The sequence below is a fragment of the Leptonychotes weddellii genome, chromosome 8, assembly GCF_054177405.1.
Source record: "Leptonychotes weddellii isolate Sample4059 chromosome 8, ASM5417740v2, whole genome shotgun sequence".
NCBI classification, from domain to species: Eukaryota; Metazoa; Chordata; class Mammalia; order Carnivora; family Phocidae; genus Leptonychotes; species Leptonychotes weddellii.
In genome coordinates this window covers 75,379,883-75,402,309 of record NC_138376.1, presented here as the reverse complement: position 1 = coordinate 75,402,309, position 22,427 = coordinate 75,379,883, and the positions used below count along the sequence as shown (strand labels likewise).

At 39.4% G+C, this 22,427-nt stretch overlaps 1 long non-coding RNA gene across 2 annotated transcripts in view; it reads right to left on the bottom strand.

Annotated features, from left to right (window-relative positions):
• LOC145722854 (uncharacterized) overlaps nt 1–22,427 on the bottom strand; it is a 148,886-nt gene that overhangs the window by 119,574 nt on the left and 6,885 nt on the right. For both annotated transcript variants that reach the window (XR_014147426.1, XR_014147427.1), the window contains exon 2: nt 17,125–17,182. This is a non-coding gene — a long non-coding RNA (uncharacterized LOC145722854). The remainder of the gene's footprint in view (nt 1–17,124; nt 17,183–22,427) is intronic.

The following is a 22,427-nucleotide window of genomic DNA, read 5'->3' as shown; positions in this document are numbered from 1 at the left end:
GTGTCTAGGAAGAAGTTGCTGTGGCTGAGGTCGAAGAGGTTGCTGCCTGTGTTCTCCTTTAGGATTTTGATGGACTCCTGTCTCACATTGAGGTCTTTCAACCATTTGGAGTCTATTTTTGTGTGTGGTGTAAGGAAATGGTCCAGCTTCATTCTTCTACATGTGGCTGTCCAATTTTCTCAACACAGTTTGTTGAAGAGACTGTCTTTTTTCCATTGGACATTCTTTCCTGCTTTGTCAAAGATTAGTTGACCATAGAGTTGAGGGTCCATTTCTGGGCTCTCTATTCTGTTCCATTGATCTATGTGTCTGTTTTTGTGCCAGCACCATACTGTCTTGATGATTACAGCTTTGTAATAGGGCTTGAAGTCCGTAATTGTGAAGGTATTGGATTTCAGCTATGTTGTGTCATTTGGATTCCCCACCTCTTTCTCATGAAGCTGGTGAAACTCAGTGCAGGTGGGAGGGCTTTAAATTCTTCAGGTACTTCGCAGTAATATTTACAAGGTAAACACACCCCATCTCTTATAATATGACCACTTCTCTCAGTATAATGCTAGGGTATTATTATCATATAGTTCTTTTACTCCGCTGTGCAGATATCTACTTCTACTGCTCTGAACTGACATGGGCAGCACTCAGAGAGACAGGTGAGCCAGATCTTCCCTCTGCCCCACAATGAAGAGAGTTCAGGAGTAGGAGGAGAGCCCTTCCTATCTGGTGCAGCCTTTGAAGTCTGGCACAGGGGTTTTGCTAAAGCTCACCAAACAGGGGATACTTTTCACAAAAGCTAGAAAATGCAGGTTGCAAAGTTTTTCCAGGCTGCTAATGCAAAGAAGACGTGGAATACACTAGTTAGGCAAAACAGACCGTCTGGTCAAGATGGCAGAAAAACTGAATTGGGGCGGTGATTGGCAGTTCTAATAGCCAGTGATGGAGGCCATGGACAATTCCTTTTTCCCAGGGTTCTAGCCTTTCCTGCTCAGAGGTTTTCCTGCCTTTCACTGTTGACCACTTTTATAAATCCCTATGCTCAGTACATGTTAACATCCTCACCTGTGGAAGGTAATCTTTGTAAATTTGAAGGCTCCTTGTATTAATGGTAGTTATGCCAAGTATGGAACACATAAACAAGCACCAGTGGTAATAGAACACTCTTTAAAAGGTTAGTTCCTAAATATTCTATGTTTTTTTCTAAGACCTATAATTGCATTATCTATGCTTTCTTAGGAGATCACTTCAGAAATAAATGTGTCTTTAAAATACTATATCTGAAGCTGGAATCATGCTCTCCCTCCCCTCTCTCCTGAGTCCCAGGAGGCTGAGGCAATATCAGTAATGGAGACACTCAGATATGGGCAAGATACACATTGAACAAGTCCCACGAAGGAAAGCTTGTTTGCTGTGTCCCTATGCTCTTCAAAGTCAACCAGGATGATGGCAAAGGGCAACTGTCTTACAACCCCTTACTTTAGTGCAGAAAAAGGCCTTCAGTGGTCAGAATTACTCACTTTACACAAGGTAATCGTCAAAACATTTCTGAATACCATAATTCACCATGATAGAGACTGTGTTATTAGAGAAAATAAAATTATTAAGCTACAATAAGAGGTCAGGCTGCCCAGTATTAAACATGTCATAAGAATGCAGATGTTGTAGTTACCTGAACTTCCTGTTTCAAATAAAAATCAAGTATAAGCTTTTCCTGTTACATGAATAATCATGTAATCTTCTAAAGGTGGCCTTTACAACATGAAAGATTCAACATTTTCTAGTACGTGTTAGGAACATTCTTAAATTGAATCTTTCCTTTTATCTACTCTTTCTGAAAGCTGCTTCTTTGGGGACAGATGAGCGTAGTAGGCAGGTATTGGTTGACTGCTGCTTTATAGAAAACATTCAATTTGCTAAGCACTTTTCAATAAGCATCTCTTCACCACCTACTATGTGCTGAGCACAGTGAGTAAGACAAAATGAGTCAAAGATCGAGAATATGCCTTTCAGAAGAATATACACTTGTTAGGAAAACAGCAAATGCTAAAACAAAAAAAACAAAAAAAAAGTAAGACAAGACAGAATATGGAATAGAAATACTAAATGCCATGGGAGAGATTGCAATCAAGAGACAAGGAATGTTAGGAGAGGCCTGGAGCTTGGCAAGAAGGTAGAGAAACCATTCTGAGCAAAATGCCAGAAGGCAAAAAAGCAAGGCAGGTATAGGACAGGATGAAGAGCCTCAGGAAATAAGGTTATTCCCATGAGGAAAGGTCAGATGATAAGAAAGTTTCGATTTCAGGGGCTCCTGGGTGGCTCAGTCAGTTAAGCGTCTAACTTCAGCTCAGGTCATGATTTCACGGTCCTGAGATCGAACCCCACACTGCTTCGGGCTCCATGCTCAATGAGGAGTCTGCTTGTCCCTTTCACTCTGCCCCTGTCCCCACTTGTGCGCACTTTCTCTCTCTCTCTCAAATAAATAAATAAAATCTTTAAAAAGAGAAAGTTTCGATTCCAGCAAAAGGGATTTTTCAGTTGATCTCATAAACAATGGAGTCACGGTAGTAAAAAGGAACCATGCAAGTGGGCGGCGGGGCACATAGAATACACTCAGAGATTAAACATCAGCAAACATGAACATTAGAGCAGGGCTTTTGCAGTAATACACCCATTACATGAGCAGAGTCTATGGTAGAGTCCATGGGCTAGAAAGAAAAACCCAAACTGGGCTGATTGATGACAAGATTGAAAGAAAATAAAATGCTGAAGATCAGGCCCTAGGACGGGGCCTGATAGAGTTAAACAGTGGTTATTCAGTGCGTGGTGTCTGAATAGGTAGCTAATAAGTAAATCTCAGATTCTGAGCCTGGGCAACTGAGGCACTGATAGACAATAAATAAGAGACTGTGTCACCAACACCCTCACACTGGCTCCGTGGAGACCACGCAAAATTGAAATTATGATCACTCAAGGTCAGTTCATTTAATTCAGTAAATCCAGTTTTAAAAAATCCAACTGGTTAGTTTAAGGATACATAAGAGGGACAGCTAGCTTTTCCATAGTTCCCTTCTTGCCCACTCATTTTTGATGTCGTGGAGACCTAGACCCATAAACGAAGAAGGATCGAGCCATATGAGGGCCTGTGGAATATGCTAACCTTTCCTACATTTTTTTTCTTGTACAGAAAAGATTGCTGACTAAGCTGACTATACTCTCAATGAATAAATATTTTCCGTAGGATCATTTGCCAAGTCCAAAACGAAAGAGGACTTCTCACGGAGCAACAAACAGCTTTTCCTAAACACATTGAGCCATTTCCACCAGGGCAGTTCAGCTCACCCTTCACCAGCCTGCTGAAGAGCCGTCACTCCCTCTCTTTTCCTGTTCCTGGTTTTTAATCATTTCTTTATTGTTATTCCCTTGGCTCAAAGCTCCCATAATTGCTTTTTCCTCAAGCACAGAGACATGGAAAATCAGAGCAATAATAACAATGGCACAGTGCTGCTGGTGCGAAGGATGGGCAGCCCCACAATCTTATCTCGGCACGGAAGTCACAGACCAAAGCCTCCTTGCACTTCTAAGCTCTGTTTTATTTTCAAGCCTATCAACTGGCAGTGGTTCCTTGAAAAGGAGTATTTTTGCATGAAAGTCAAAGCAAGCAATATTTAGTCTGAGACTAGAAGGGATCATTAATAATTGGATGCTTCCTGCCTAGTTCCAGGTTGGTAGCGCCTCGGAGGTGTTTATTCCTGGATCCATTGTTTTTATGTAGTTACTGTATCTTCTAATTAAAAAACTTCAGAAGGGGAGGATTTGAAAGCTATGAACGTGCTGCCACCTTGAGGATTCTTCCTGTCCGTTTGGAGATTTACCTTTACCAAGCAAGGGTAGATTCGTGGTGGTCTCATTTTATTCTGGGAAGAAACTGAACTAACTTGTAGCTCTCCAGTTTGGGATTTTGCAGAACCTGGGGCAAGCATGCTGATGGACGATGACACTGTACGCTCTTCAGCCGTAAGTTTTCGCATCAGGTGCCACAGGCAGCGATCAGAAGCAGCCTTTCGCACTGTCCTCGCTGGTGACTGCTTAGACTCACAGGAACCTTATCATCCAACTCCCTCTTCTTGCCCCACCTCCACCTCCCACAAGCAGTATAAAATACTGGAGAAAATAAAAAGATAGGATTCTATTTCATTGAGGTTTAAAACAACATAAAACGAACAAATAACTTAAAATACAGATTTAATTATAGAAAAAAACTACAAAACCCTCACCTCTCCAACCCTCCCAAATGCTGTCAATTCTTTCAGCATTAATGCCTTAACAATGACAATGGTGCCCTAAAAATGCTCTGCTCAGAAAATAGAGGAGTTAGGGATGGATGGGATCCCACTCCTAAATTTATAATAAGGGGCAGGGTGGCTGCCAAGTTCATTACCTTCTCCAAATGAAGAGACAATGAAGTGTGTTACCAAAGGTATCCTCTATCAACCAGTCCCCATTTGATGAGATTTAGTTCTATGTATGTTAGATTGATGTATTCTTTAAAAAATAAACCTAAACAGTAGACTGTTCATTTGGGGGATCGTTCTGTATTTCTTGGCTTTCAGAAACGCTTCTCATTAAACCTTTAGTACATTCCGCATGAATCCTTTAGAACATGTTTACCAAGATGCCTGCTTCCAGCATGCTGAGGAAGAGAAGACTTGAACTTCTATTGAACCTGAGGCTCAGGCACAATTCCGGGGCAAAAGTGGTTCTATTTCCCCATTAAAAAGCTTTCATTTGTAAGCCACAGATGAAATTTCATCTGCTTTGCATCAGTCTAGTTTTAACTTGAGAGAACTTGGCACCATAAGCCTAAACCCCATTATTGGTGTTCCCCTTCTGAGGGGAAATAATACATTTACGGCTTGGTTTTTGTTTATTTTGTTTTTGTTTAAAAAAAAAATTAAACACAGTGGTGCCCTCACATTTTTCACCTCTCATTCGAAGCTTATTATTCTGGGCTCCTCTCCACTGAGCATCCCTGGAATGACAGCCATATGTGGTATTTTGTCCTTGTGTACATTGCCAAGCATCCTGGAGCTCTTTTGGCACCTACACATGCCCTCCTGGATTGCTGAGTCCACTTACATACAAAACACTATTTTATACATGGGAAAATAAAATGGCCCATTTTAAGTTTTCCCTTAGAAAATATAATCATGGGACAAATAAGCTTTCTCCTTCTCCACGTTCTTATACTACAAAGGTGCTACTCAGGAGGTACTTATTAGACCCATAAAATGCAGTTTAATGTAAGGGGCCCGGAATCATCCTGATTGGATGTTGATAGCCACGTGGGGGACTCCGTGAGGATGGATTGCTGCAGGGCACATCCACTCAATAATAAGATTTTTGAGGACAGGAGCCGGTCTCATGCATTTGGAGAATATGTATTTCTTGGAAAAGGATACAGAAGAATGAGAGAGAAAAAGGAGAAAAGAAAGAGTGCCACTTGCTGGGAAGTGGTGGGGGGCTACCATAATCCCCATTGCTCAGAGAGTCCCAGGCACTGAGGAGGGGCCGGCCAGTGGGGCCTGTCTTAATCCCTTGCATGGAGTGACAGCCCCCAGAATTCACCATTTCCATTTCTCCACGTACAGAATGCAGAAGGAATGGCAAAATGATTGGGCAAGCAACTGGAATAAGCCCCCATTTCATTCTGGCAGGGATTTCTTTACCTTCCTCTTTTGGCTAGATTTTATCTTCCTGAACCAAGTTCTTGTCACTTAGTTGTTCTTAGCTTTAACACTTGTCAATTAGCTCTTATCATCAAAATAAATACCTGATTCAACATTGATTCTTCCGGTAGAGAGAAATGGTTGGCCATAAAGTCCTTAGCTGAAATGAATAGATTTTATCAAATAACAGAAAGAGGGCAAATCTTTGCAAAAATATAGCAATATAGTTTTTCCCTCAAATAAAATTTGAAAAGCAAAACGTTCAACTCGTTCCGCAAAGTTAAAAATAAAGGAAGGGGAAATGCAACCACCGAACTTCTTGGCAGATGAAGTCACACGATATAACGGATAGTATGACTCACATTCCAAACTGTTATCATGTCCCAATATTAGAAGCACTTTTTAAAATACCTTAATATTTAACTCAGTGATAAACTCAATTACATGTTATTCATTCTATATCTTTTCTTCATGTGAAAACAGAAATAAAATGTGCCTTACAGTGTAACCACGGATATGGATAGCTAGAATTATGAGAATTTCAAGATGAACAGCTCACTTAATCCTATGAATTTATGTCACTACACTTAGATTATAATAACATAATAATGGTTAGTGTAACCAGGTATTGTGTTAGAAACTTTGGATCTACCATCTCATTTAGTCCTCCTAGCACTATGAGGAAGTCGCTATTATAATTCCATTTTATTCTGACACTCAACCAGAGGATACAACTTCCCAGAGTGAAACAATAGCAAATGGCAAATTAAAATTCACACAGCTGGAGTCCAACACCAGAAACCACCCTGTGAGCAACCGCACAGTAAAGATCATCCTGTTATAATCATTCACTTATTCTAGTTCCATTTCAAGATTCTTATTTACAGTGACTATTAACCTGAGCTCGCGTTGTCCTTGGAGGAGTGAGTTTTGGCATCTACTATGCCTAAATTCACTTAGGGAAGTTCTAAAAGAATCTGCTCAGTTTTTTTTTTTTTTTCCCCCTAAGTTACAGTGAATGAAGAAAGACTCACCTAAACCATCAAATCTATAAAATGTCAAAAGAATTTGATTTTTAAAAAAGCCATGTCTGTGAGAGACGATGGACTCTGAAAAACAAACTGGGGGTTCTGGAGGGGAGGGAGGTGGGGGAGGGGTTAGCCCGGTGATGGGTATTAAAGAGGGCACGTACTGAATGGAGCACTGGGTGTTATGTACAAACAATGAATCATGGAACCCTACATCAAAAACTAATGATGTAATGTATGGTGATTAACATAACAATAAAAAATTTTTTTTAAAAATCCATGTCTGCAGCACAGTTTTTGGGTCTAAAAGAAGACCAAGTGAAAAAACCGGCAGTTGAATGATGTGTTCATTCTGTCACTCTGTTAAAAGCTTACAACTCAAAACCCAAAAAAAGCTTCAGGAAGAAACTAGTAAACTTGTTTGTAGTTTTATAATACTGGCAACAGCTAACAGCCTCCAGCGTTAGAACTGATGCTCATTAGGAAGAGATCCCCAGAACATTGTTTTATTGGTAATGGCTGTATGTCCCTTATTATCATCACATGAAGAACAAAGGGAGCTGCATAAACCCAATGTTCTCGACTTACTCATATGGATCATCACAGCCTCCATCTACCTACGAATTTGCAACATGTGTTCCAATTAATGAGCAGCGTTGCACTGTGCCTTTTACAGATTTATCATTCACTGTAGATGTTAACTACCACAACGAAGCAAGAGAGAGGGTTGAAAGAGTTCCAAAAAATTTTTCACGGTTCACATAGCAGACAGGCATGTGCAAGGTCAATTTACAACAGAGGGCAGAGGTTGCAGTAAGAGCCTTTCCCTTCATTTTACCTAAAAAATCAGCACGGTGGAATTAGAAAGTCATTTTAATGACCTCATTAAAAACTTTACTTGGTAAATAGAGGCATACAATGTACTTTAGTTTTTTCTGTAACTAAAATAAATAATAAATAAAACTCCTTAGAAATTTTGTGATGGCACAATAAAAGTCAAATTTATGAGGCTTTTTTCACCTCCAAATGATCCATCTAATGCTTTCTCCTTACCTCCCTAGGTATTAAAGGGAAGGTCTGCAGATTTTCCATGAGGAAAAAAACAAAAGGATCTTGATACTCTTCAAAAGTAAGACAACATTTAAATGCAGATTGCTCACGTTGTTTTCCTTTCATATATATAAAAGCATATATATATATATATATTTCCATTACACAGTGACTCCATTCCTACATTTCCTACAAAACCCAGAGAAACATCAACCCTTCCATGCTTTCTCAATATTCCTTGGCTTCAAGTGGCTTACAGTACTTCTCCTATTCCCCTAAAGCCCTTGGAGAGTTTGACAACAGTTTCACCAACTGGAATTTTAAATATCAAATTTGTGAAGATCATGATATTATTTATAGACTATGGATAAAATGTTTCTGAAACATTTTCCTACCTTTAAAATCAGATGAATGCAGTCTAATTTTAAATTATATTTGGTCAAGAGTGCTTTTGTTGCTTGGGATTTTTATTTATGGTCTAGGATGTGGCCATAGTTTGAATAAGATTCCTTGCCTATGAGGAGCTTGGCCTGATGAAAGGGATAAATCACCTCTTATTCATGATGCTGCATACAACAAGACATAAGCCACCTTCCTGCTTATTCTGGGCACTTCATTATTCCCATTGCTGTCAGCCTCCTTGGTAATCCTATTTTAGAAACCTGAACAAACTTGAAGAGTCACAGAGCACTGAGACACTCTTTTCCTGAAAGGTAGTTGGATAAGCCACCTCTTCTCTCAGACAAGTATAAGTAACTTGGCTTATTCATACACTTAACTTGGTCATTTTTAACCATTTTTAGACAAGCAAGCCCGCCTTCCCTTTCCTGGGATTTGAGGGTACATTTTCTCACATGTTTGCCCTGGTTCATTCATCAAAGCGTTTTCCTTTCTAACAAAAGGCCATCACCTTGTTCCAGCTTCTTTACCCATGACCTGAGTCTTCCGTAAGGAATGATTCCTGGGCTGTTCAAAGGGGCGGTCTGTCTCACACATCATCACGAAGAACTCTTCTAACTGGAAGCTATCTTTGAAATCCTCATTCTAAAAGAACTGTATTTTAGAAAATAGCCAACAGTAATTTTCACTACTATGTTTTACTACAAAGAAGTCTTCCAGCCTACATGATAAAAACAAAGAGAGAAACAACTTCCTCCCGTCCGAAGACACAGGTTAGCCATGACGGTGAGAGGCAGTGGGCTAAGGCAGAAAGAGCCCCTGAGTAGGACACTGGCTGCCTCCTAGACTCGGTGACCTTGCGCAAGCATTGAACTGCTCTGGGCCTCGGTTTCCTCTTCTAAAAAAAATGAGGATCTATGCTAGGTGAACCCTAAAACTCTGTCCAGTCTGATCTATGAATATTATAGCTTTATAAACACGACAGAAGGCACAAGCTTTGATATTTGACAGTCTCTCATGCACACGTCCTTATTTCACGTCTTTATTCCCCAGTAACTCCTCTCCTGTACTTCTTGTCTGGTAACCAGACCATGCAGGTAAATCCAATTAGGGGCAGGCCTTCTCTTTGGGCACCAGCAGAGCAACCAACTGCTGATCATTAGAGACCCTCCACATCTAGCTAGTTCTACAAAAACTAATTAGAGCGCTTACATCAGGATTTTTAACAAAAAGATGTTGTCTTTGAATAAGCCCAAAGTGATATGGACAAAATGATAAGCAGCTTTATTAGACACTGAATAAAACACTAAACAAATCACAGTACCTGTAAGTAAGCCAGCAGTTGGCAGCCACGCTTTTTTTCCCCATACATCCTTCCCATCTTCTTCATGAGAACCTCATGAGTTGTATCGCAGGCTGGGTCTCCAAGACACTGGCCATCTGTGATGCTAGGAATGCCAAGGACACAGCAGAGCCTAGCTCCACAGAGATTTCTCAGTTCCCAAACTGCATGATTATTGTTGGAGGTATTTGTGGAAAATTCTTCTAACTTTGTTCTTCTGCCTCTTCCTTCTACCCTGTTTATATGGTGCTGGCTCCTGTTTTATCTCCCCCTCTGGACTCCGGCTTTCTGAGACAGCCTTCCCCACGCTCTGCACGACCCTTCCCTGGACAGTGTGGCTGCTTCGGCTCTCTGCCTACACTTTTCTCCAATATAGGTGGCCAATCATCTATAAAACGAGAAGCTACACTAGGTAATCAATAAAACCCAACCAGCCTGCTTACATGGGTAGCCATTTGGAGTCGTCTACAAAGATTCTTCCATCCTTGGTTCTTGGAACGTACTCAAGAGGAGAGGCCACTCACCACTCAGATTTTTCTTCATTTTAAAGCATTCCCAGACCTTATCAAATTCCATGAGCTCTTAACCCCTTCCTTACCAGTATATTTATATATAATAAAATAATAAAATAAAATTATATATAAATATAATTTTTATATAATAACTATAAGCAATGTTTCTATGTGCCAGACACTATACTGAGTGCTTTTATTCATCCTCACAACCACTCTTTGAGGAAAGTATCATTATTATACCCATTTCACAGATGGGGAAAATGTGGCTCAGATTGGTTAAGTAATTTGCCCAACATCACATAGTAGGAAATAGCAAAGCTGGGCTTTGAAATCAGGCAACCTGGCCTTAGGACCTACACCCTAAAACTCTTTGCACTCTCCTGCCTCTCCACATGGGTTTCAGATGCACAATTTGGTTGGAATCATGTGCGTATGTCATGGAGAGGGAAGGGTTGAAATGATTTAATTCCATGGAATATCAAGTAATTACCTAGACCCTCTTCCCTCTTTCAAAACAACTGCTTGTCAAAAGCCCAGCTTAGTTAATTTATTGGTTCCTATAAATCTTAAGTTGGCAGATCTGCTCTTCCAAAATTATACACCCTGATTTGGGCTGGGAAACAAAGATTATCATCTGGTTTGGGATGGGTACAGCCACTTTAAGAGGGTGCCATGTGAATAACAAGAAATATAAGCAATAGAGAGAGTAGGAAGGGGCTTGATCTTTTGTCATACAAAAGAAAACTGAGGCCCAGAAAAATGAGGGGACCTGTCTGGGTTCAGAAAGTCTGTTAGGGATAGAACAGAATTAGAATCACCAATTTCTCTTTTAGACTTCTTTCTAGAAATGGATGGTGCTTCTTATTTGGTAAATTATCTAAAATAAATGCCACAGCCTTGCTACTGTCAATGGGCTTATATTTTTGATAACATTGTGTATGTTTTCCTTTCTTTCTCCCATCAGTGTCCAAGAGAAAAGAAAATGTCAATAAGAAACTAGCAACCATAGCCACTGTACCTCTTCTCTCACCCCAATACTGAGGAAGCAGTTCCTCTACCCCTATTCTTGGGCCAGAGGGGCATGACAGAAACTGGGGTGGGGGATATGATGAAGAAAGCAAAGCCAGATTCAACACCTGTGACCTGGCCATTGTTTAATCCAGTCATATTCATGGTGCATTTCCTTAGAAATTCTCTTCAATCTCACCAGACCTTTTAAATTATTTAACCTTCCTGGAGTTGAATCAGGAGAGAAAGTTATTTTTTTTTAAATACTCCCTCTGTCCCCAAATCCTGAGTCTCAGATATGTAAATAACCTAATTCAATTATTAGACCTTCTTTCATGCCCTCTTGGAATCCTTTCCAAAGTATTTGTCAATGGAAAAGACTTTATTCAGGAAATTTAATAATTTACTCTTTTACTCAGTTTAGGTTCCCCATAACATTCAGCTTGCTTGTAGCTTTTACTTGCTATGTCACTGAATCAAGCTCTGCTTCTATCTGACCTTTCAGCTCAAACTTCAGCCCCCAAATTATTGTAGTGCACATGTCTCCATGGCCCATTTCCTGTGAGAGAGCATCTGGCCAATCAGTGAATTGATAGGCCTTGGATGATGTATCCATCCCTTGTTCAAGGGCCATAGGGATCAGAAGAGCAACAAGCCTGCCTTTCTATTACATAGTCATCAGGGGACTCTTAAAAAAACGCTAATAAATTCAGTGAAGTTCAACAAAAAGTATAAAGACATCAAGCTGAAATGAAGGAAAAGACATGGGTAGCATTAGAATGTTCAACCCCTTTTGCTGGAATAAGATCAATCCCAATCCATATAAAGCCAGATAGTCTGTTCAAAGTGTGACAGCAATTCATGCAAAGAGAAGTATTATAGAAACTCTCCAATTTTTTTTTTTACCTCATGGGATTTTACTGTGTTTAAATACAAAAAGGAAGGACAGGAAGCATTTTCTCAGTTTGAAGTTGAGAGAGAGAAAAGGACCATGTGGCTTTAGCAGTATAGAAATAGCTCCATTGCTTCCTGAGGACTGGCATTTCTCAGCTCCCATCGTGGAGGTTATAGTCTCTTCCTTTGAGTTCCTTAAGCTATTCCTGTAGTCTTTAACTTATTCCCCTTAAGTCAAGTAGTCTTGTGGAGTTCTTTTTTTTCTTTTTAACCAAACTAACTAGCAAGTCTACATGAGCATCCATATTCAAAATCTTACTTATTTGTTTAATTGTTCTTTCACTAAAATGGTGAAACACAGGAGTCTCGACTGGAAAGAGAGTTAAATGCTTCCATAATCTGAAAGGTTGTCTGTGTGTGGAATCAGATGAATTAGCAATATGGTTAGTTGGAGTTCTGCTACCATCATGGAAGCCATTTGTTGAGCGGGAAATACATGTAATTTCAGGCTCAGGATAACTAGTTATCATCTGGTAAAGCCGAATCTCCACAGTCAAGCTCAGAGAGCTCAGATTCAGTACCTAGGATCTTAGCACTTGATATTTCCAAATCAGAATGTATACTATCCTTTCAACATTAGGCATCATAGATATAAAAAGGGAACACACACACACACACACACACACACACACACAATTTAATGGGAAGCAGCACCCCACAGTGGTGAGACAAGGAATAGCCACTGTTTAAGGGAAACACCAGCATTTGTTCCCTTGGAGACAGAGGACTGGTTCTTTGTTATTTTTCCAGAGCCGGTTAGATGTGATCAATGCAGTGTTATTTTCTGTGAGAAAACATTTTTATGATGTTTTCACTTCTTGACCTCAGAACAATTGTTGGCTAAATTTCAAACTTCCAGATGAAAATGCTAACAATGAAAAAAATAGTTGTCATATTTTGCCATGTGTGTTTGTGTTTATTACAACCAAATGCATTTCAAAAAACAATGATTGAAAAAATGCTATTGCCTGAGGATTTCCCTTTTATGCTTTGGCACAGAGAACATTTTACTGCTAAATTTAATCTACTGAAAATCAAATTTAATAACTGAAAATTTAGCACAAATGTAACCATAGGCATTATAGTGATCACATTAAATAAATGAACGTAAAATACACCTCTGATATGATAAATTTGGCCACAGTTTGGCTTATAATTTATCCTGTGTATGAGGTATAAAACAGTGATCTGAAAACCATTCCCATCTATTTCAGTCGAAGGATATCGCTGCTTCTGCTTTTTGAAGTATCAAGACCTTAATTTCTAGAATGTATTCTGTTTATGTCACGATGGGATGTTCATCTTTCCTCAACAATGCTTGATCTCTTAATACCTTCACTGACACCCTCAGTGGGCAGCCTTCCTAGACATTTCTCCATAAGTGAAGAGTTTTCAAGAGAACTTCTGCAGACTCACTGGTATCTAAAGAGTCATTTTCTCATTATTTAACTTTTTAAGGCTTCTTGCTATTGAAAAAAACATGATTAGCAGCAGAGCTGCAAAATAATCTGTAGCTAAGAAGAATGCCTGGTCAGGATCCGCAAAGCTCAGATAGCATCTTTGAAGGGTTAACAAAGCATAAAAATAAAGACAGCCCTTAGCACAGCTGAGTGACATACAGAGTGATGCCAGACCCAGTGTTTTCAATACTTTAATATTCTTCATATCCCAGAACGCAGAGAAAGAAAGGTCCTGGATTACCCATATTCTCATATTTTCTCTATTTTTTGATGCTCTAGGGCCTCACCTGCCTTGGAGAGACCGTCTCTCAGGGGCAATTCCTAGGGACCGTAAAGGACTTGCCTGGAAGCACCCCTTTCATATGCAAACCACCCAATCTGCAGCCCAAGCTCCCTGACTACCTCCTTTACAGAATTCTCAGGTACCCAGCCACCAGCCCCGCTGCCCTGATCACCTCAGGACCAAGTATAAAACAGTTCAGGACAATCCATACACCCCAGAGCCTGCTGCAATTATTCAAACTAGCCAATCTTAAATCTGCTTGCCTTGCCTTGCCTGGCCCATTCTTTCCCACAGAAACCACAATGAAGACTTTTCCCACACTTCCCCTTGCCTTCCCTCTACCTCCTGACCAACCTGTTCTTCCCATGTGGACCTGCGTGGCATGCCTAGCTTCCAGCTTCTAAAGATCTGTGAGTATAAAAACTCCTTCCTTCACCATAGTCATTTCCATGTCTACGGGTCTTACCATAAAACAAATTAAATCAACCCCTGGGTACATTTTAAGACAGGTTCCTGATAATGTAGTGCTCTCTCATCCCCATCATTTTCATTTCCTGATACCACTTTACTCCCCAAATTATGTGAAAGTATGTTTTGTCCAGGACTGTGGGTGGATTTGAAGGCCCAGAGATGTATAAAGAGAAGATGATTACTCTCTTTGTTACTTTGTGTGTGGGTCTCATTTATGCCATTGGGAAAATTTCCCCATAAGCCCTAGTCTACATAGTGATTCTGAAACCATGCTTTCTGGGGCTTTATGAACCAAATTCAGTTTCTGACTTTGAAATTTGATTATGGCTTTGGTCTCTGTATTAGCTCCAACCATTGTTTTTATTGCACTGGCTTTTAACTGATTTTAAAGTGCTAAAAACAAATACAAAACTGATTAAACAACCAAGGCATTAATTTGGTGGTGATCAATAATTGCCACATTTACGTATTTGCCCCACCTGGCTTGATGCATTTGGTATGTTATGACATACTATATTTTGACTAAATAATTAACTTCCAGTCTGCCTGATAAATGGTTTCACTCTTCTCATAGCTTGTGACCAATTGACTAGGCTGCTCTATTTCCTCTATTGGATTCCAAGTGCCCCAAGGCTGGGCACGTTTCATTTGCACAACTAAACACTGTTCTCCTAGGGGTTCCATTTAATTAAAATAGCAGTGTTTAAGAGAAATATTCCACTTCCAAGGTCCAAACCATCCTTTGCTAGTATAATTACTTTACCAAAGTCACACTGTGGCAAGATAGGGAGAAAACAGATGCAATTATGGAATCACTCTCTGAAAGCTAGAGAACAAAATCATCAGGAGGCAGCCGTCATTTTTTTGCCTTGTTTCTACTTAATAAACTCATACACCAAATATATCAACAAAACATCATCCACAGTAGATGCCCAGGTCTACTGCATTTTTTATTTTACTGACAGAAAACAGCTTTTGAATCTTGTATCCAAGTATGCTAGGTATGGGTGAGTGTGTGTAGATGTGCCTATGTGTGTGGGTGAATGCGTATGTGTGTGTGCATGTGTGTATCACGGGGGACACTATCATTAACTCAATTCCTCCTACATCCAAGGCACTTTGTTTGACCACTGTGCATTTGTTCTCTCATTTAATTCTTACAATTCTAGTAAATACTGTGATTCCTACAGTTACAGCCCTATGTAGTGAATTTTCAACTTCCAGTAATGTAAAGATTAATAAGAATGGACATTTATGTTTTATACATGGGTAGAGAACTTAACTGCTGAAATGAAAAAATGTTTTAGGAACTCTACTTACTTTATAGGAAATTAATATTTCTGTGCCAGGCCCTGAGTTAAGAATTTTATGTATGTTTTCTCATTTAAGCCTTACAACAATCAGTGAAATGCGGTTTATTATTCTCTTTTTATTGTTGAGGAAAATCAGGCTCCCTAGAGGTAAAATGATTTTTTTACATTTATGTAGCTCTTTCTACTTTCCTGTATTTTTTGTTAAGGGATATCCAGATGGTGAGGTAGACAATATTTTAAGATCTTAACAGAGGTTCCTTTTCATGCTTTTTCTTGATTTGCCTGTGGCTTTCCTTTCGGTGGGTCAGTGAGACTCATGGCCTAGGGAGTGGGCAGATGTAGCTTCCCAGATCTCACAGAGAAGCCCTATGCCAGGTGCAACATGGAGCCTGAACAGGAAAAGCAATCATCCAGGCCAAGACTTCTCAAACTCACTGTGGTGAAGGCCCAGTTACTTTTTTAGTAAAAATAGAATAATAAAAATGAATTACTAGGTATATAATAAAGAAAATCCAAAAACATAAAAATACAAGCCCCAAGTTTTAATTATTAAATCCAAATTTCTACAAAAGTTTCTGAATGTTTATTCTCAATTCCTGTACTGATCTCATTAAAAACTAATAACAAATAATTTAAATAGTTTATGTACTCATATCATGTCCATATACCACCCTTTTTTTTTAATATTTTATTTATTTATTTGAGAGAGAGAGAGAGAGCACATGAGGGGGGGAGGGTCAGAGGGAGAAGCAGACTCCCTGCTGAGCAAGGAGGCCAATGCAGGACTCGATCCTTGGGACTCCAGGATCATGACCTGAGCCGAAGGCAGTAGCTTAACCAGCTGAGCCACCCAGGTGCCCCACATACCACCCTTTTTATCCAGAGTTCTACTCACCTTAGTTTGGGGTAGGGACCAGTCGGGGGTTCCTGGTCCCCAAGGAGGCAGAGAAGTATCTAAGGGAATGATAGACTAAAGAACCCTTGTGATTGGGTCAGGAAGGACACAGAGAGTATAGATTATACAACTGGAAGTGGAAGACGAAGCAAAGGCAGAAGTCAATCCCCAAGACCTGGTGAGGTGAGTTACACCTCAGCAAAGGCCTCTGAGGGCAGGAGACCACCACAGATAAGATATGCACTCTTCAATGCACCAGCATTCCCTTAGATAAGCCTCCATAAACCCAGATTCTTTCAAGGAGAATGGAAGAAGGGGGAAAAGACTCTTGAAAGGTTGAGTAGTAAGTTTCCAAAAAAACTGAGTTTAAAACCAGAAGTGACTGAGTTACCTCAATTGGGCAAGATTCAGTTTTCTGTTGTTAAAGAGAAAGAGGGTATCGCACACTAAAATAAATGCAATTCCAGATATTTTTAAATTATATTTTTGAAAACTTGAGTATGTATTTTGTGAAACATCATATCTTCTACATGGAATTATTTACATTTTAACAGAAGACAATGTTCTGCTCTAGAAAAGTGAATTTTTAACAGAAGAATGTTTAGTCACAAGTCTAGAACAGACTTTTTTTTTTTTAAATGGGAATTTTAATTTCCTAAGTCACAATGCCACAGAGAGTCACTTACCCATATGCTCAGGCCTTTTGAGAAGTTCTGTTTTGCCCCATGGGAATCACTGGCAGATCTGTAATAATATATGACACTGTAAGGCTTTGCATTTTAGAAATCATTTAATATTCCATTTGCTTATTTGAGAATTTAGAGTGATACACAGTTAAATATCTGCGTGGTAAATAACCAGTCTAGATGACAACTGAAACTTTTGCTCTTTCAGTCAGATGTTTCACCAGTATGCAGACCATGGCGTCCATATGTCACTAAGACCTTCACTAACTTATCACAGTGTTTTTGGCTATGCCCTCCAGGCATGGATACTCACCTATCCTGTATGGCAAGGGCTCTCCAAACTTTGTAGCCACTGGCTTTGTTTTTTTGTTTTGTTTTTTTTTAAATAAAACTGAATAGAGGATCTTGATATATAAAAGATCTTTTTATAAAGCAGAGAAAAGAGGTAAGGAATGGAATCACATCCACTAGTACCCTCCTCCTCATGTCTGTCCCTGAGCCTTGGCAAAACCCTAGGTCTCTGAAGAACAAGCTTGGAAACCACTTCAGGGGCTCTACCTACCCAGATGGCGACCTTCTCTCTGGAGAAAACTAAACCATGGGCTTTACTCAGGTGTGTGTTTCCCTCATATTTGAAGTGGTCAGCAGTCAGGAGACACTTCAGTGGGAAAAGTTCTGGCTGGTGGTTAGAACACAGTTGATGAAAAGAATGCCTTATCTCTGAAGGCATGGTCTGTGTGGATACTAGAGATCAGGGCTTAACATATGTTATGTGGCCTTAACACTGGACCAGAATGAAAGATGTGGCTGGTTTCATTCACTGTGGCTTGGTAATAAGGCAAAGCCATAAGGCGGAAACCTGGAAAGTCCTGGGCTCCCATCTTTCCTTGTTGACATGGACTTCGCTAAATGACATCAACAACATGTTTTTAGTCTCACATTTTCAATGAGTATTCCCAGATTTACTGTTTTGATTTCTTGTGATAACATCTTGTGACAACATCTGAAACAAGTTTGGAAGTAATGATATGAATATTTTATGCTGTCTTCCACTTCCTGGACTTTAATCTCCATATTGAGGGTACTGTTTCCTCCATGAATCATCCTTCTAACTTTCTGTTTGGCTGTGTGGGGTAATAACAACATATGGTAGCTATTACCACAATCAATAGCAAAAATAACCAAAAAATGCTCAATTTTAAACATGACTACTTTCTCAATCCATTGACTTAGAAAGGTATTTTTAAGCCAACGTATTCATACTTTATTTAAAATCATAAAAACAAGCCATTATTGAATTCATTCTTTAGCCTCTGACTAACTTATTTTAAATATACATTAACTGCAGGCGCCTGCGTGGCTTAGTTGGTTAAGCATCTGACTCTTGGTTTCGGCTCAGGTCGTGACCTCACCGTTGTGGGATCGAGCCCCACATCGGGCTCTGCACTCAGGGTGAAGTCTGCTTCAGATTCTCTCTCTCCCTCTCTCAAATAAATAAAATCTTTAAAAATAAATACATAAATATATATTAATTGAACACTTACTGTATATGACACTTTGTGTTGGGATAACCAATGTGAATGAGCCATGATGGAACTAATGAGCTATCTACAGTTCAGTAGCATTGTCAGAGATCCAGAAAGGAGTGGAGTATATATTTCCCTCTTCCTAACAGAACCTTGAGTCTTTCAGGCATGAAGTTTGGTTGTAATTAACCCCAGCTCTATTCCAAGGACAGCTTCTGATTGACTTAAACCATTCAGATTAATCCCATTCTCTTGACCTAGTCCCAGAATGAAAGACACAATCTAATTTGATGCAGAGTAAAGCCCTGTCTGGAGCTTTTTACAGGGAGAGGGAAAGAAAAGCTTTCTCCTCCTGGATGATGCAGTGATGGCAGGTATGATGGATTGTATTATCACCATGAGAGAAGCCAGCTAGAGGACAAAACCTAAAACAGGGCTAAGAGAACTTAGAGAAACGGAACCAGAGCCATGATCAAACCAATTGTATAGGTTTTTACTGTATGGGCAACAGACTATCTGGGTTTTCTGTCGCTTGCTACAAAGGAACTCCAACCAAAACAATATCAAAAAGTATCAACCTCAGGAGGGATGCCTGCATGGCTCAGTTGGTTACGCGTCTGCCTTCCGCTCAAGTCAGGATCCCAGGGTCCTGGAATCAAGTCCCACACTGGGCTCCTGGCTCAGCAGGGAACCTGCTTCTCCCTCTCCCTCTGCCTGCCGCTCCACCTGCTTGTGCTCTCTCTCTCTCTGGCAAATAAATAAATAAAATCTTTAAAAAAAAAGTATCAACCCCAGGAAAGGTGAGAAGTTACCAAAACTATAGTCAGAAGTTCCCAAAATAATCTTACTCCTTTAGATGACATTTAAAATTGAGCTGAAAGTTGTCATCAATTCTAAGTGATAAATTGTCTTCTAAAAAAGCAGGAAGGGCACCTGGATGGCTCAGTAGGTTGGGTGACTGCCTTTGGCTCAGGTCATGATCTTGGGGTCCTGGGATCGAGTCCCACATCAGGTTCCTTTGTTCTGCAGGGAGCCTGCTTCTCCCTCTCCCTCTGCCTGCCCCTCTTCCTGCTTGTGCTCTTTCTCTGTCAAATAAATGAATAAAATATTTAGAAAAGAAAAAGTAAGAACAAATAATCCAATATATCTTTCTAAAGAGAGGACATCTGTAAGGAATTAACATTAGGATCAATTATTCTCTTAGATACCACCTTATCGTTAGGTAAATGCTTTATTTACATTCCTCCTTAACTTTTGAAATAGTTGAATATAGTTCTGGAGTTTGAAATCATGTGAACCAATGAGGAAACTTGTGAAAAGAAAACAAATAACAGCATATTTACAGCGATCCCTGTTTTTCACTATTGCCCTATGTCCCCAATCACTCAGCTAGGACATCCCAGCACTAGCAGTCTATGATTTTAAGTATCTGTTAAGCAGCTACTTTGGACTTGACATTGTGTGAAGCTCTGTGAATTCCAAACATTTCAGTGAAGTCTGAAGAATACTAAACATCTCAGCCATGACCCGTGGGAAGTCTACTAAAAATAACTGGTTGCTTTCTTTAGGTGAAATTAGAAGTTGAGTTTAATTTAAAATATAAGTTTGGTTCACTCAGAGTCCATGGTATGAAAAATTAAAAAAGAAAAAAACACTGCTTTTCTACTTTAAAATATTCACCCATGAAACAATGACTTCATCACTTTATTTCTTAGAGAGGATGGACCAGAGAAATTGTATAAACACTAGGTGGCAGTATAGTTTGAAATAACTTTCAGATGAAAGACAAGCTATTTATGAGAGATGGTAAAACAGAAAAAAAAAAAACCAAAAGAGTATAATAAATCCACACTTAAGAAAAGATTAAATACTGAAATCCTTTAGTGCTTATTAGAGAAAATGAATTAACTTTATTCAGTTAATCAGTTAATTCAATAAATTAACTTATATCACCTGTCTAATCAAAAAGCTGTTTTTTTCCTCCAGTTAAAATAAGGCTACTACTCAATAGAAGGCAGCACCTAATTAACCACTCATAATTATTCAAAAATATTTTTGTTTTTTGAGATGAAGTCTAAATTTAGGTCCACCAAATTCCACAACTCAATAACTTTTTTTTCCTCAGTAAACAGAAACAAAGTTATCTACTGGCATTCCTTAGTGAAAAAATAGGTTACATAAGAAGTTAAGCATATGGTTTATTTCTTTCTTCTATTTAGAGCATAGGCACCTAAATAGTTTATATCCAATTAACTCAGTAAATTATATCTTTTATAAATTTGGGATATTTGCCTGAAGTTACTTTTTTAAAAATATTTTATTTATTTATTTGAGAGAGAGAGAGAAAGCAAGCAGGAGCAGAGGGGAGGGGCAGAGGGAGGGGGAGAAGCAGGCTCCCTGCTCAGAGCTCCATCCCAGGACCCTGGGATCATGCCCTGAGCCCAAGGCAGATGCTTAACCGACTGAGTCACCCAGGCACCCCCTGAAGTTACTTTTGTATATAAAGTTAACTTTTACATACTTTAAATATATATGTGTGTGTATATGTTTATGCAGTACTTTATGGATGGTGCATAGTCTTTTTTTTAAAGACTTTATTTATTTGTCAGAGATAGAGAGCATAAGCAGGGGGGCAGCAGGCAGAGGGAGAAGCAGCCTCCCTGTCGAGCAAGGAGCCTGATGCAGGACTTGATCCCAGGACTCTGGAATCATGACCTGAGCTAAAGGCAGATGCTTAACTGACTGAGCCACCCAGGCATCCTGTGCATAGTCTTTGTTAACCAGCTTCAAATTCAGAACCCTGGGAGAGCACATGGGAACGATCAGCCCCCCGAGTGTGTAGTCCATTGGACTCCACGTGGTCTGGGACCTCAAGCCATCCAGAGATCTTGGTTAGTTTTCAAACTCATGTCTTCTGTCCTTCAGATCAATCTACTTATATCAAGCAGTGGCCCTTAGAGAACTTCTTCTCAAAGTCAGAAAGCAAAGCTCAACAGTGAAATAAAATTGATTTTTAAAAACTTCACCTGAATATTTGATTTCATGTGACCAAAGACTTGGTAGAGTAAATGTAAGCTTGTTTTTGTCCCATTTCAGAGGGGAAAAAATGTGCTATTTGGATAGGTCAGTCTGTCCTCCCTGAATGTTCTCTGCCAGGCTCCATTCTCTCCTACGGAAAACAGTCCTGTCAAGTCACTAGGAAGAGATATTTTCAAAGTAATTAGGTAGGTTCTGTTAGGGATTTCTTTAATACTGCCTGTCTTTATTCACAAAATATTGCTACTGTAGCTGGATAAGCTTAGAATACATTCACTATCTAAGGCAGGAATATCATTATCATAACATAAAGAGGCCAAAAGAACTAAGAATGAGGTTTTTAATATTTGGACTAATAATGTGTTATTTTATTTTATTAATTTAAGAAATGAAAGTATTATATCTTTGGAGACAGAAACTTGAATTACAAGCAATGAAAAAAAATACAGGAGCTCTAGAGTAGCCAAAAATCATAAATACATACTGAACTCTATTTTTTTTTAATTTTTTATTGTTATGTTAATCACCATACATTACATCATTAGTTTTTGATGTAGTGTTCCATGATTCATTGTTTGTGCATAACACCCAGTGCTCCATTCAATACATGCCCTCTTTAATACCCATCACCAGGCTAACCTATCCCCCCCCAGAACCCTCAGTTTGTTTTTCAGAGTCCATCATCTCTCATAGTTCGTCTCCCCCTCCAATTTCTCCCCTTCATTCTTCCCCTCCTGCTTT